Raw genomic sequence first — 12,844 nt, forward strand, 5'->3', positions numbered from 1 at the left:
AAGTTTAACATATTTAGATTTTTAGAGCTATGGTGAGAAACATTTAAAATTTACAACAATCCTGTCGTGTTCTTTGAGGTACACTAGTGATGCGACAAGAGGCATTTGACATTGACCGGTATCGGCACCCTCGAGATTTGTCATGCACACACTGTACACCTACTGGACCGTCTCTGATTCCATCCATTAGCCACTCGTATCGAGCTATTTGACTAAGCGGATTGTTTTAAAAGTTAAAAAGTAAAGAATATTTTATGTTAAGAGGGCTTTTTTAGGAAGCCCATTATAGGTTTGGACAGACCCCCCCCCTGGAAAACCCCCTTGACTGGACAGGTCAAGGGTCAAAAAACCCCAAGAAGGGGGTTTTTGACCCTTGACCCGTCCGGATTTTATTCTCAGTCGCCGAGTAGTAACTGCACCTTACCTGTTTGTCCATTCTGTTTTCCATCTATAACATCAACGAATACTGTTATAAACCATATACCGGGCTCTGTCCTTCTCCCCATTGTGCACCTGGTCGAACCCATAATGGGCTGGCTAAAACGAGGCCCTCTTAGTGCACGCAGAGCGAAAAGAGTTAAGTAAACATTTGCCATTAAGTGGGGAGTAACTAAAGCTGCTCAGAATGCTGTGTGTCCAACTTTACAGAGAAATTTATACGAATAAACGTTGCTTTGAACTACCCTCAAAACTAATGAAAATAAACGAATAGTGACGCACGAATGTGCAAGTATTCCGTTCGTTTGATAATTCGGGTAACATAGATATTCAAGTTTTAACAGTGATCAATAGTATTGACAGGTGTAATTGAATACACATGGACGTTGATCCAAACCAAATTTCTCGAATTTTTAGCATCATGTTGAATACCGCTACCACTTAAAGACCGCTTATAATAATACCATTTAAAGACCGCTAAATAAGACGACAACACAGAAACACAGATGTTTTCATGTTTCGTTCTCTAGAATTTATGATGATTATATTAACATTTACTGTAAATGTACATATTCTAATATGATTTTATGTGCTTTTAAGTCTTTTCTATGTCTTTAAGTCTTCTAGGGACGGATGTAAATTCGAATAAAATGACTTAAACTTGATTTTTATTTTTTCATATACTTTTTTGACAAACGACTTATAATCGAAAACGACGTAACTCGAGGTATACCTGTAATCTATATAGCATAGTCTATAGACTATGCTTTATTCAAAATATGTACTATGTACTTTATATTTTAGTTGAAATTATTATTGTTTAAGATCTAGCAAAATTAAATTTAAAAATGTTTACAATTTGATTACATATACAATATAACGTAAAAAATATTTTTGGGGCCCTTTTCACTCCGTGGCATTAAGAGAACCTTTTCTCCAGAGTTTGGCTAAGACCATAATGGCCGAGTGTGAATGCAGAAAATCTCAAGAATCTGGTCATTGCAGATGGCCAAATTCTTGAGATTAAACGCCAAGCATAGAAGACGATATTAAATATATTTGTTTAATTATTTTATCAAAAATCAACACTTTAATAACAACTCAAATGTTAAGGTCTCCTATTTTATCGATTCCTATCCGCTATTAAGTCTTCGCAATATTAATATAACTGATTTCAAATGAATTTTATAAACTTTAAACATAAAAATTGATTCATTCCTTTTATCTCTTAATATAAAGTAAGAGAACATATACAGAAAGTGGCAAGAAAAGTTCTTTACAATTAAAATTCGCCGTTGAAATCATTCGTAATTGTTGAAATTTTAATATAAATTTATATTTTAATAAAATCTTGCTAGAATTATACGTTTGAATGAAACCACACGTTTATCATCACACATTTATATATTTCGATTTACGCGATATTAATATACAAGTTGCGTAACTTTCCCGGCTGTTATGGGATTTTATTTAAAATCTAACTTTTATGTTATTAATCATAATAAATTAAATTTCGTGTGACTTCATATGTTATGAGGTTTTGTTATAAAAAGCTTTTTATATCATTAAATATTACAAACTAGCAGATGTTCCCGGCAAAATATAACGATAGCGAAGATTAAGATTACCGTACGGAACAAATTTAACGCTTGCGTACCTTCGTAAACAATACTTCAACCATTTACTATAAATCAAATACTTTTCCTACTAATAATATTCAATTCCACACTATAGGCGTGGATTTAATAAAACGACACGTTTTATACTTTTCAATTTATCAAAAGATTCGGATTCCGTATGGAGTCGTCGGCAATTATCGGCAAGGCATTTCGATCAATTTTTTCCTCCATTGGCAATTTATGGTTATTATCAGTTTTATCGGTTTTATCGTGTAAAAATATTTAATAATAAACATCAATTATTGAGATTATGGAAAGAATTATCAAAACGTAAATATTTGGATGTTTTTAGGTGACGCTAGTTGACGCGTATGCATTGGCGAAGTGGCAACCAATCGAAGATTGTTATGGATGAAATTGAGTGAGTGTTAATGTATTTACAATATGTATATTTATTGCAATTATTAATTGAAATATCGAAAAGACCAGCACGGTTATTGAATAATATGATTTTTTTCTTTTTTAAGCAGCAAATATATCTTCGTTTGCAAACTTCTATTATTCAGCAATGTTATTCAATGGGGTCTCAGTTACAATCATGGTCAATGTTATATTGCAATATCATTCATTGCTATTAAATGATTTTAAATAATTTCAAGTCATAATAAACACTAATTTGCCTACAAAACATTTGCAGTAAAATAATAATTTTGTTATAAACTTTTTTATATTTCATTTATAGACAATTAAATGGACTTTTTTATTTTCACATATGTTTAGAATTATTGTCCATTTTAATATTGTATTTAAGTGTGTTTGGTAGATTTTATAATAAATTAGAATTGTAATAGACATAATTTGGTTGTTGCGCTTATGGCAACTTTCTAGAGTTGTGGATTTAGGACGTGCGATTAAAAAAAACAAAAGGATTGCAAGTTCAATCCATACCGATTGGGAACTGTTAATTTCAATTCCTTATCTGCAAAGTTAAATTCGGATGTGCTAAAATTGTTTAATGTTTCTGCTGTTATTACTAGGTGTCTTCGATGAATTCTTCTCTTCTTGTTAATTCTGTATTTAAAACTTAAATCCGTAAAGTATAAATTTTTTAGTTTTTGAGTGAATATTTCCGTAGCAAAATCTCCAATTTGTTGAATGAAAGCTTTACGATACTGTTTTTATACTGAATCTTATAATACGATAATTGCAATGCAATGATAAATATGCAGGAAAAAAAATGAGGAAAGAAAAAGAAATTCCTTAGCTGATGACTTGGTCTACAATGGAAGTGTTGCAATTTTAGCATTTTGTCGGAGCCTTAACACTCAGTTCAGAACTTGATATCTGAAAAATACAGATTTAATTCATGGTTTTCTTGAGTTTTTGATTTTTTCAATTGTATAAGTCTTCTGCTTATACAAGTGATTTCTATTTATCAAAATTTGAATTATATTAAATAATAGCATGCAATGACAAAACAATAGTTACACATTCTGTAAAGTATCTGTAGATCTTCTAATAAAAATTTGTTTAATACAATTCTATGTGAACTTGTGTTTATAAGTTTCAAAACACCTTTCTTTTTTCTAGCAAGTTCTTTAATTAAATCAAATAAACTAACGTTTTCAGCTATCTTAAATGGCCTTTTTAAGATAGCTGAAAATGTTAGTTTATTTTATTTAATTAAAGAATTTGCTAGAAAAAAGAGAGAAAGGTGTTTTGAAACTTGTTTAATACAAGTTTTTTTTTGTTTGTATGAACTACATTTGTAATGCATAACTATATAAATGATTTTAATTCAAGAAGTTTGTTTCTTGAATTAAGATTATTTATTAAGTTATAAGTTAGTAAAGAAAGTAATACGTGAAGTATTTAAATAAATATATTTCTTTACAACTTACTGAAAAGCAATTTTATTTTAACACTTTTCTATATTTTTTAAGAATTAATATATTATAATTGTGGTTTAGGCTTTTCAGTTTAATATTGTAATCTGTAAATTATTTATACATATTATTTATAACTTAACCTATTACAAAAATAAAAATAGTAATGATAAAGTAAACTAAATCTTTTGGCCTTGAAATAATTACAGTAGTAGTAAATTTTCAAGCTTATTTTTTATTTTTTTATTTTGTCTCTTCTCCTTTCATTTTGCATTAAATTCCTTCATTAATTATAAATATATCAGATTATCCCATTGTTTATTTTAATATAAAGGTAGTAGCTTATCTAATGGTAGTTAATATAATAATAGCTTGATCTTCAGCAGTTTAACCATCTATTTAGTATAGGCTTATTTAGATGTTTGTTAAAATCTTATTTTGGAATTTTAAAAATGAAATTATTTGTAATGTCACAAATATTTTGATTTTCATCTTCAATTTTTATAAGTCATTAAATATTAATAAATCTAATAACACATCTTGAAACTCAAGCAGAAAATACATACTAATAACTGAACCAAATGTTTTTGACTATGTTGAACAGTCATTGACAGGTTATCTAATTTGAATCACAGAAAATTAAAAGTTAGACTAGAAGTTCAAATCTTATTGAATGCCTAATACAATTAGCTGTTGGAAAGTGATGCACGTATGCATCATCAATGATAGTATGCAGGTTATTTATAAAGCTAATAAAAATGTAGTTAATATTAATAAATTCTAAAAGTTTTAAAGATAGAATTGGAATAGTTAAATTAATATACTCCAAATTTGAGGCCAATTTAAGTTGATATATTGTTACCTATGAATTTAATTCAATAATTAGTATTTTTGAGGTAGTCAAAATTTTTCAAATATATTAAAATTAATACTATCTAGAACCTATAACTGGTGCGTAACATGTATATACTCTATATATAGCTCAAAAACATTTGTCAACCGCACTATATATAGAGTATATACGTGTTACATGCCAGTTATAGGTTCCGGATAGTATTAATTTCCACCCCAGTGCTGGAATCAGAAGAATTTTCTATTTTTATATTAAAATTTTTGTGTGGAGTAAGAATTGAACTATAACTCTTGTCTAATGTATAAATAAATAGCAAATTACACTGCATTCCAAGCATATAATCCAAAGATGTAAGATGTGATCATTTTTGTCTAGTATATAACCATGTATTTATCATTTGCTGATTGGAATGCATGCTACAGATCTTCCAAACAGCATTCAATTGACTATAATTGATATTGTAAATATATCAGTAAAATATTCTTACTACTAGGATAATTAATCATTAAAAATTATTCTACATGTTCTTAGATTACAGTTGAGCTAATATTGTATTCTAATCAAAAATTTATATATTTATATAGGTTTTGTTAGTGTTATTTAGTATATATTTATATCTGAATTGACTAATGTTTAGTAACTAGATGGAATAACTGGCATATATCATACATTTATATAGTTGAAAGTTAAAGCAGATCAGTGTCCTGTTTGAAATGCACATTTTTTAATTTATTTATCCAAATGAGATTAAATTATTTTAAATTTACTAATTTACTAATTATGTTAGTTTTATTTTAAATGGTGAAGTACACCATTTAAAATAAAACTAACATAAACATATCAAATTCAATGGAAATAATTTAAAAATTATGATTTATTAAATATACTGCTGGAGTTATAAGGTGCACTGTTTCTTGTGTTTCACCTGTTTATCATTTTTGAATTGCTGTCCTCCCAACACCACCTTGAGTGATCCAAACAAGTGGTAGTCATATGGTGATATGTTTGGGCTGTATGTGAGATTGTTTGACAGTGGTCCAATGCATTTGCATTAATTTCTCATGAATTGGAGCCTCACATTGTCATGCAGGAGCAACACATTGTGGATGGAGCTACCACATCTTTTGAACCAATAGGTTATCTTGTCTTGACTTTATCCAACAGGTTTTAGTAGTAGGTAGCATTAACTGTCTTTTGTTTGTGGAGGAAATCAACACACAAAACTCCTTTGTAATCTCAAACCACAGTGGCAAGATGTAAACAACAAGTCATAAATCAATTTTAATTCATTAAGTCAAACAATCTTGCCAAAATTAATTATCAGTGTACTTTTTGACTACATTAATAATTAATTTGACGAAAATCATTTTATGGGGGTGCTCAGATTGTCACTGTGGTTCGTGACTTTTTTCTCACTTCATCCGACTTTGATACAATTGTTAATAATTGGAAACTGTGTAATATTTTCAACTAAAATGAAGATTTTCAAGCTAATCCTACTACTATTATTAATCTCCGGATTTGAATCCAGGACCATTGCAGAAAACACCAACGAAGAGAGGTAGACCACCAATAAATCATCTAAAGCAATCAACTAATAATGCAATATCATTAGAATTACAGACAAACCTTATCACGGACTATACCGAAATAAGAACAGAGTTACCAACTCAGACAGGTGAGAAATCTAATTTAAATCCTTCAATAGAGCTAACAACTACAGAAACAACAGACATTTCAACTATAGACCTATGGTTGAAAATTGTAGAACTTACACTACCAGTAATGAAAGAATGGAAAAACAATTTACATTTATCCAAGAGGAAATTAATGTAGTTCATAGTGAAATAATTAATTTTAAAAAACAATTGCAATTTACTAATGAAAGAAATGAAAAGATTGTGAATTAGAACTAACCAAATTACTTAATGATAAAGAACTAATGCAATTTAAGATAGATACTTTGAATAATGCAATAAATAATAATAAATTAATGATATATGATTATGCAAATAAATTAACGGATGTAAAACATAAAGAATTATTGAATTTCTTGATGCAATCTGTAAAGCTTACATGCAATGAAAATGAAGACATAAAATCTATCTATAGTATACCTAATTCTAAAATTTAATATTAAATGTTTAACTCTGAAATTGGAACAACTGAGAAATAATATTTTAACGACATTTAATAGATTGAAACAAAAGAAATTACTGGGAGAGTGGCAACATGTAAATATGGCAGCTGATTTAGCTAAAAACTCATGTAATAGAAGAAAATCACTATTACCATATTATATTGATTTAAAAAAACGAGGAGTTCAACTCAAATTATGAGATGATTATCTGCTAATAAATCAGCAAAAAATTACATACAGTTTTATGCAAAATCTCATATATTTAAAAAGCCTTGGCTTGACTTCAACTGCTATATTTTAAAAATCAAGAACAACAAAGCCTTATCACTATTCAGAAAATTCTATACAAACGATTCATTTAATCACTACAAAAAATTAAAATCTATATACTTTAATATACTAAAATCCAAAAAGATAAAACATATTAAAAAATTATAACAGCAGCTGATTATGAATAAAACTAATGATTTTTTTTGGGAGAACAATACAGAAACTACAGAAAAAAGATTTTGAACGACAATCGTAAATTGATTTCTCAACTTGGTCTCTTTACTTCAAGAGATTTCCCAATATTGAAAACATACCATCCATGAAATCAACAAACCTGTATAATGAAATATTAGATACACTGTTTACCTATGAAGAATTAGAAGAATTAATTCATAAACTGAAATTAAAATCATCTTCAGGCATTGACTGACTTACTGCTAAATTCATAAAATTACTGCCACCGTCAGCTAAACAAATATTACTTGATTCATTTAATTATTTTTATAATTAACTAAATTTTCCAGATTCTTGGAACTCAGCTAAAATATAGTTATGATTTACAAAAAAGGAAACCAGAATGAACCTGAGAATTATCATCCAGTAGCTCTTCTATTGATCATAAGAAAATGTTTTACATCAATTCTAGCAGCACATTTTCAATGTTGGATAAAAGAACAAAACCTGACTTCGAAATTCCAATTTGCTTTTATTAAATCCAAGGGAACCAAATCTGCTCTATTCTTTTTAATTAAATTTATATTAAATTCAATAATTCAGATTTACTTACAAAAATGCAGGAAAATATATTCAGCCTTTATTGACATTTCAAAAGCTTTTAACTCCATACATGTTCCTACTTTAGTTAATAAACTAAAACTGTCCAGTGCTGGAAATAAATTTTTCGATTTTATTATGCAATTGTTCTCCTATTACAAAATTAATATTATTCATGGCAATCAAACTTATCAAGAAATAACTATAAACCGTGGAATACTCCAGGGCGAGCAACTATCACCATATCTCTAACTTTTATATTAATGAAATAGATAATCTATTTTTAAATGAGACGGAAGGAATTTATCTCAATGGTCGAACTTTCCATTATATACTTTATGCAGACGACCTAGTACTAATTGCTCCAACTCGTGTAACATTACAATGTAAGATCAACAAGGTAAATAAATATCTGAACTGTCTATATTTATCAATTAATGTATCCAAATTAAAAATAAATATTTTTAGAAATAATATGAAAATAGCAAATCAAGAAAATCTTTTTACTTAAATGGGCAACCTCTTGAATTAGTCAGTAACATATAATATCTAGGTATTACCTTTAATTAGAATGGAAATTTTCAGTTACATTTAAAAGCTCTTACTACAAAAATTAATCTACTTATCAACAATGTTATTTATGTTCAGCTTTAAAAATTAAGGACCTAAAACTTCAGATGAAAATATTTAACATATTAATTATTCCTTCATTTTTCTACGCTAGTCCAATATGGGCATTAGATTTATTTTATGATCTGGAAAAATTTCACATCACCTACCTACGAAAACTATTTAAAATCGAAAGAACAGTCTCAGGATATGCCATAAAAGCAGAAACGAACAGATATCAACTATTCCCTTTTTTTCTGAACAGAATGATCAAATTCTACTACAGATTAATAAATACCAACAATGACAATATAAGATTCATACATCAAATTATGTGTACCCAAATCAACGATTCAAATTCAAAAACAAACACATGGCAATACAAATTTAATAAAGTACTTCAATCACTTGGTGTCTCAAGCAGAATATTTGATAATTCATAGGACAATTGGAAACATGGCTATACACTAATGATGGAATCAGTCTTATCATAGTCTATTATAAAAGATAAAAATTTAATAATGAAATAGATTTATCACACTTGATACTTGGAAACTCTAAATATACCTACAGATTTGAACATCTTATCTGCTACTATAAACATGAATATTAAATGTTTACTAATTCAAATCAGACTTAACAAATTCTTTTTATTTATCAATAATACTTATATTGATTTTCTAAATAATTCTGTTATTGGTGCAAATCCAGGGACTTTTCATTACTTCATTTGTTTAAGGACTGTGCTGCATTAGAAAAACATCGTAAAAAATATCAAATCATTGAAATAATCCACACGAACCAAGACTTAAACTACAGAGCTAGGCTAGGTTACCTAACAATAAGCAGTATGTTTAAAATAAATAATTTTTTTATTCGAATCACAAATGAGCTAAAAAGATATTGAATTAATTGAAAACTATTTCTGATTCATTACTTTGTTTTCTAATTTAGTATGTAAACATAATATGTAGGGATAATAATGTGTTTATATGTTCATATTTGTTGATATTTTATTTATATGTTCATATTTGTTATCAAAAAATTGTATAATTTTACTGTTGCTTTTATAGATTTGACTAACAGAATAATGTATAAACTATATTTGTAAACTTAAAGCTATTTATAATACTAACCCCCTGTAACAAGGTTTTTCCTTACTACAAGTAAAGATTGATTGATTGATTGATAATTAATTTGACCAGAGTTAGGTGATGACAAGAATCTTACCTTCAGACAACTGTGTTTTTGTTTTGTCTTCACAAAACCTGCTTTATTTTCACCACTCTGTTCTGGCCTACTTTGACTCTGGAGTATAGTTAGGCACTCGTGTCTTATTGTAGGTGAGAATGCAATTCAAAAATGCAACCCCTCTATCTTGTACTGATTCAGCGGTCTCTGACAAATTTCACTCAAGCAGCTCTTTGTTGTGGATTCAATCAGTATTGAACTTATTGTGCTGCAATTTCTGAAAATTTTAACTCTTTCCAAATGATGGACTGTACACTGCCATGGCTTATCCAATTTCTTTACAAGTTTCATCCACTTTTAATTGTCAGTCATTTCATTAAGGTCTCGAACTGCTTGAATGTTGCCTGGCATTATGATGGTCTTGGGATGATGTGGATGCATCAGGTTTTGCATGTCATTATGCTTACTAGTGAATGGCTTATGCCATGTAAACACTGATATCTTTGATAACGATTTATTCCCAACCTGTATACATATTTCTTGCAATATCTCAGTTTTATGCTTTCATTTGTTAAAAACTTGATTGTAATGAGTTGTGCAATGGCTAGGCTTACCATAATATTTTTTTCTCAAGCCAGGACAATTTTGAGAAAATACTCACAACAGAAAGTAAAGCCTACTAGGATAAGTACCTATGATTGAAAAGGCTAAATAAAGGTGTTAACAAAAACAGAGTTAAAAGCAATTTTTAATAACTGAACTAAACATATCTTATTATTAAGAAGTTATTAATATTTATCACTAGTGTAAACTTTCTTTAAAAATTCTTTGTCATTTAAATTGGTACATTTAAAATACAACAATACAATTGAGGAAGTTCCTATTGCTTGCCTTATGTTTTACACATTTCAAGTGATTTTTAATGAGTTACTGAAAATTCTGAAAAGCACAGTTCATATTTTAGTTTGTCAATACAATCACAGACTTTTTTCAATCATCAGTAAACATACGGTTTCTTTTTGGCATTTTGGAGATTAAATTAATTTAATGTACCGATACGGTAAAAAATAATCACAAATGCCGACTAGCAATTTGAACCTGACTAAGGTAGGACATGCGCAATAATGACGTGACCAGCATAACTTTACGGTCTTGCCAACTCTAATTGAAACAAAATATCTAAAAAATGAAATAAAAATATCTGAATCTCATAGGCTACATGCTATTATAAATTCTGTGAAAAAATAAAACATCTAAACTCATTAGGTCATATGCTATAAATTTTTTTTTGGGGGGTAAACATCTAGACAACATTAAAAGTACTTAGATGTAGATACAAAATATTTAGATTGGCAACAGTTAGTGTAACAGGGGGGATTATTTAGTTGTCAAATCGTCATTGTACTCGAGGCTGCACTATTTTTACTTCTTGTATATTTGGCACTTTTAAAATTTTACCAAATAACCGGGACAAAATGACAAACTGGCCAGGATGCTGGAACATCATCATCAAAACAGGATGTCTGGTAAGCCTAGCAATGGCAGTGCTTACTCATTTATTGTACTAACTACCACAGAAATGACTAAGCTGATGTGCATGGCAGGAAACTAATCCACACACTCCAACCAATATTCATATGTAGTTGGGACTACATAGCCTACATTTGTTCTTTCCATTACTGAGAAAAAGTTTAGTTTATATTTGACTGATCCAAATATAAAAGTTTATAACAAGAAGACTTTTTCTTAATTTATATTCCTGTTGTCCTTGAAAGAGTTTATATTACAAAGTAATAACATTTTATTTACTGGTAAAAGAACTTCAGTTCTATATTCTGATTACTAGAAACTTAAGAATGAGTTAGAATGTTAGTTAGGGAAACAACTAAAGACCATGGATCAAAGGAGATGATGTGAATAATCCAGAATTGAAAGACAGTATTTGAAGAAAGTATTCAGTAAAAAATATTCCATTTTATCTAACTTTGTGATAAAACTTTTGATGATAAATTTTGGAGATGTTTAATTATGATGACAAAATTAGAAATTACATTACCAAATGATTGCCAAATTATCAGGCTATATTAAGGCTAATAACTAATTAGATATAAATTAATTTGGTTAGAGATAGGTGGTTAAGCCTCCACTTCATGATAAATTTAATAATTAGAATTAAATTAATTTTAAATTTAGAATATTCTGAAGGAAAAGAATGGAACCGAAATGCCAACTCCTGCTTATTGTATAAAGTTGTAGGTTAAAGTCTTACTCCTGGCTGATCTTTTTTCCCAAAATTCTAAATTAAATTATTTTTAATTACTAAATTTATCACAAAATGGTGGCTCAACCATCTACTTCCAGCCAGACTTTTTAATAATTATAATAATTAGCCTTAAGTATTTGTGATAAAGAATCTAGCTATTTAAAGAATGTTTGATATATTATTTGATATTTTATGAATGAAATTAGAATAGTAAAAAACCTCTTGCAAAAGCAATTGGCAAATATTACATAAAATCTTTCTTGAATTACCTAGTATCATGTCATACAACTAATAATGTAATTGCAAGCCAATTATTGTTAGCTTATTATGATTTTTGATTACATTCAAGGAAGAGTTAATTTATTTTATTTTGTCTACATATTGGAAAAAATAGGTGAAAAATTTGTGCAAGATAACATTGCAAGAATTATTTTATCAGATTTTTGATCGAATATGCAGAAAATATTTTTAAAAGACATTATCAAAAACTTTTTTATATATAGCAAAAATTGCTGATTATTGTGAAACAAGATACGATGATGTATTATTAAAACTAAAACAGAATTCCTGAAAAACAAAAAACAATGAAAATATTTGTAATTTTATAAAGTAAAATTATCTTTAATTGGTGTTATTAAGTTATTTTTAGCCAAATTATCAGGCTATATTAAGGCTAATAACTAATTAGATATAAATTAATTTGGTTAGAGATAGGTGGTTAAGCCTCCACTTCATGATAAATTTAATAATTAGAATTAAATTAATTTTAAATTTAGAATATTCTGAAGGAAAAGAATGGAA

At 28.2% G+C, this 12,844-nt stretch overlaps 1 protein-coding gene across 1 annotated transcript in view; it reads left to right on the plus strand.

Annotated features, from left to right (window-relative positions):
• Nucleotides 1-2,318: 2,318 nt before the first annotated feature.
• Nucleotides 2,319-12,844, plus strand: part of LOC136975077 (protein FAM135A) — a 113,447-nt gene continuing 102,921 nt past the window's right edge. Inside the window, exon 1 of the mRNA XM_067270074.1 lies at nt 2,319-2,478. The gene's annotated coding sequence lies outside the window, so the exon portion shown is untranslated. The remainder of the gene's footprint in view (nt 2,479-12,844) is intronic.

Source organism: Centruroides vittatus, unplaced genomic scaffold (genome assembly GCF_030686945.1).
Source record: "Centruroides vittatus isolate TY-2023 unplaced genomic scaffold, ASM3068694v2 contig_364, whole genome shotgun sequence".
NCBI lineage: Eukaryota > Metazoa > Arthropoda > Arachnida > Scorpiones > Buthidae > Centruroides > Centruroides vittatus.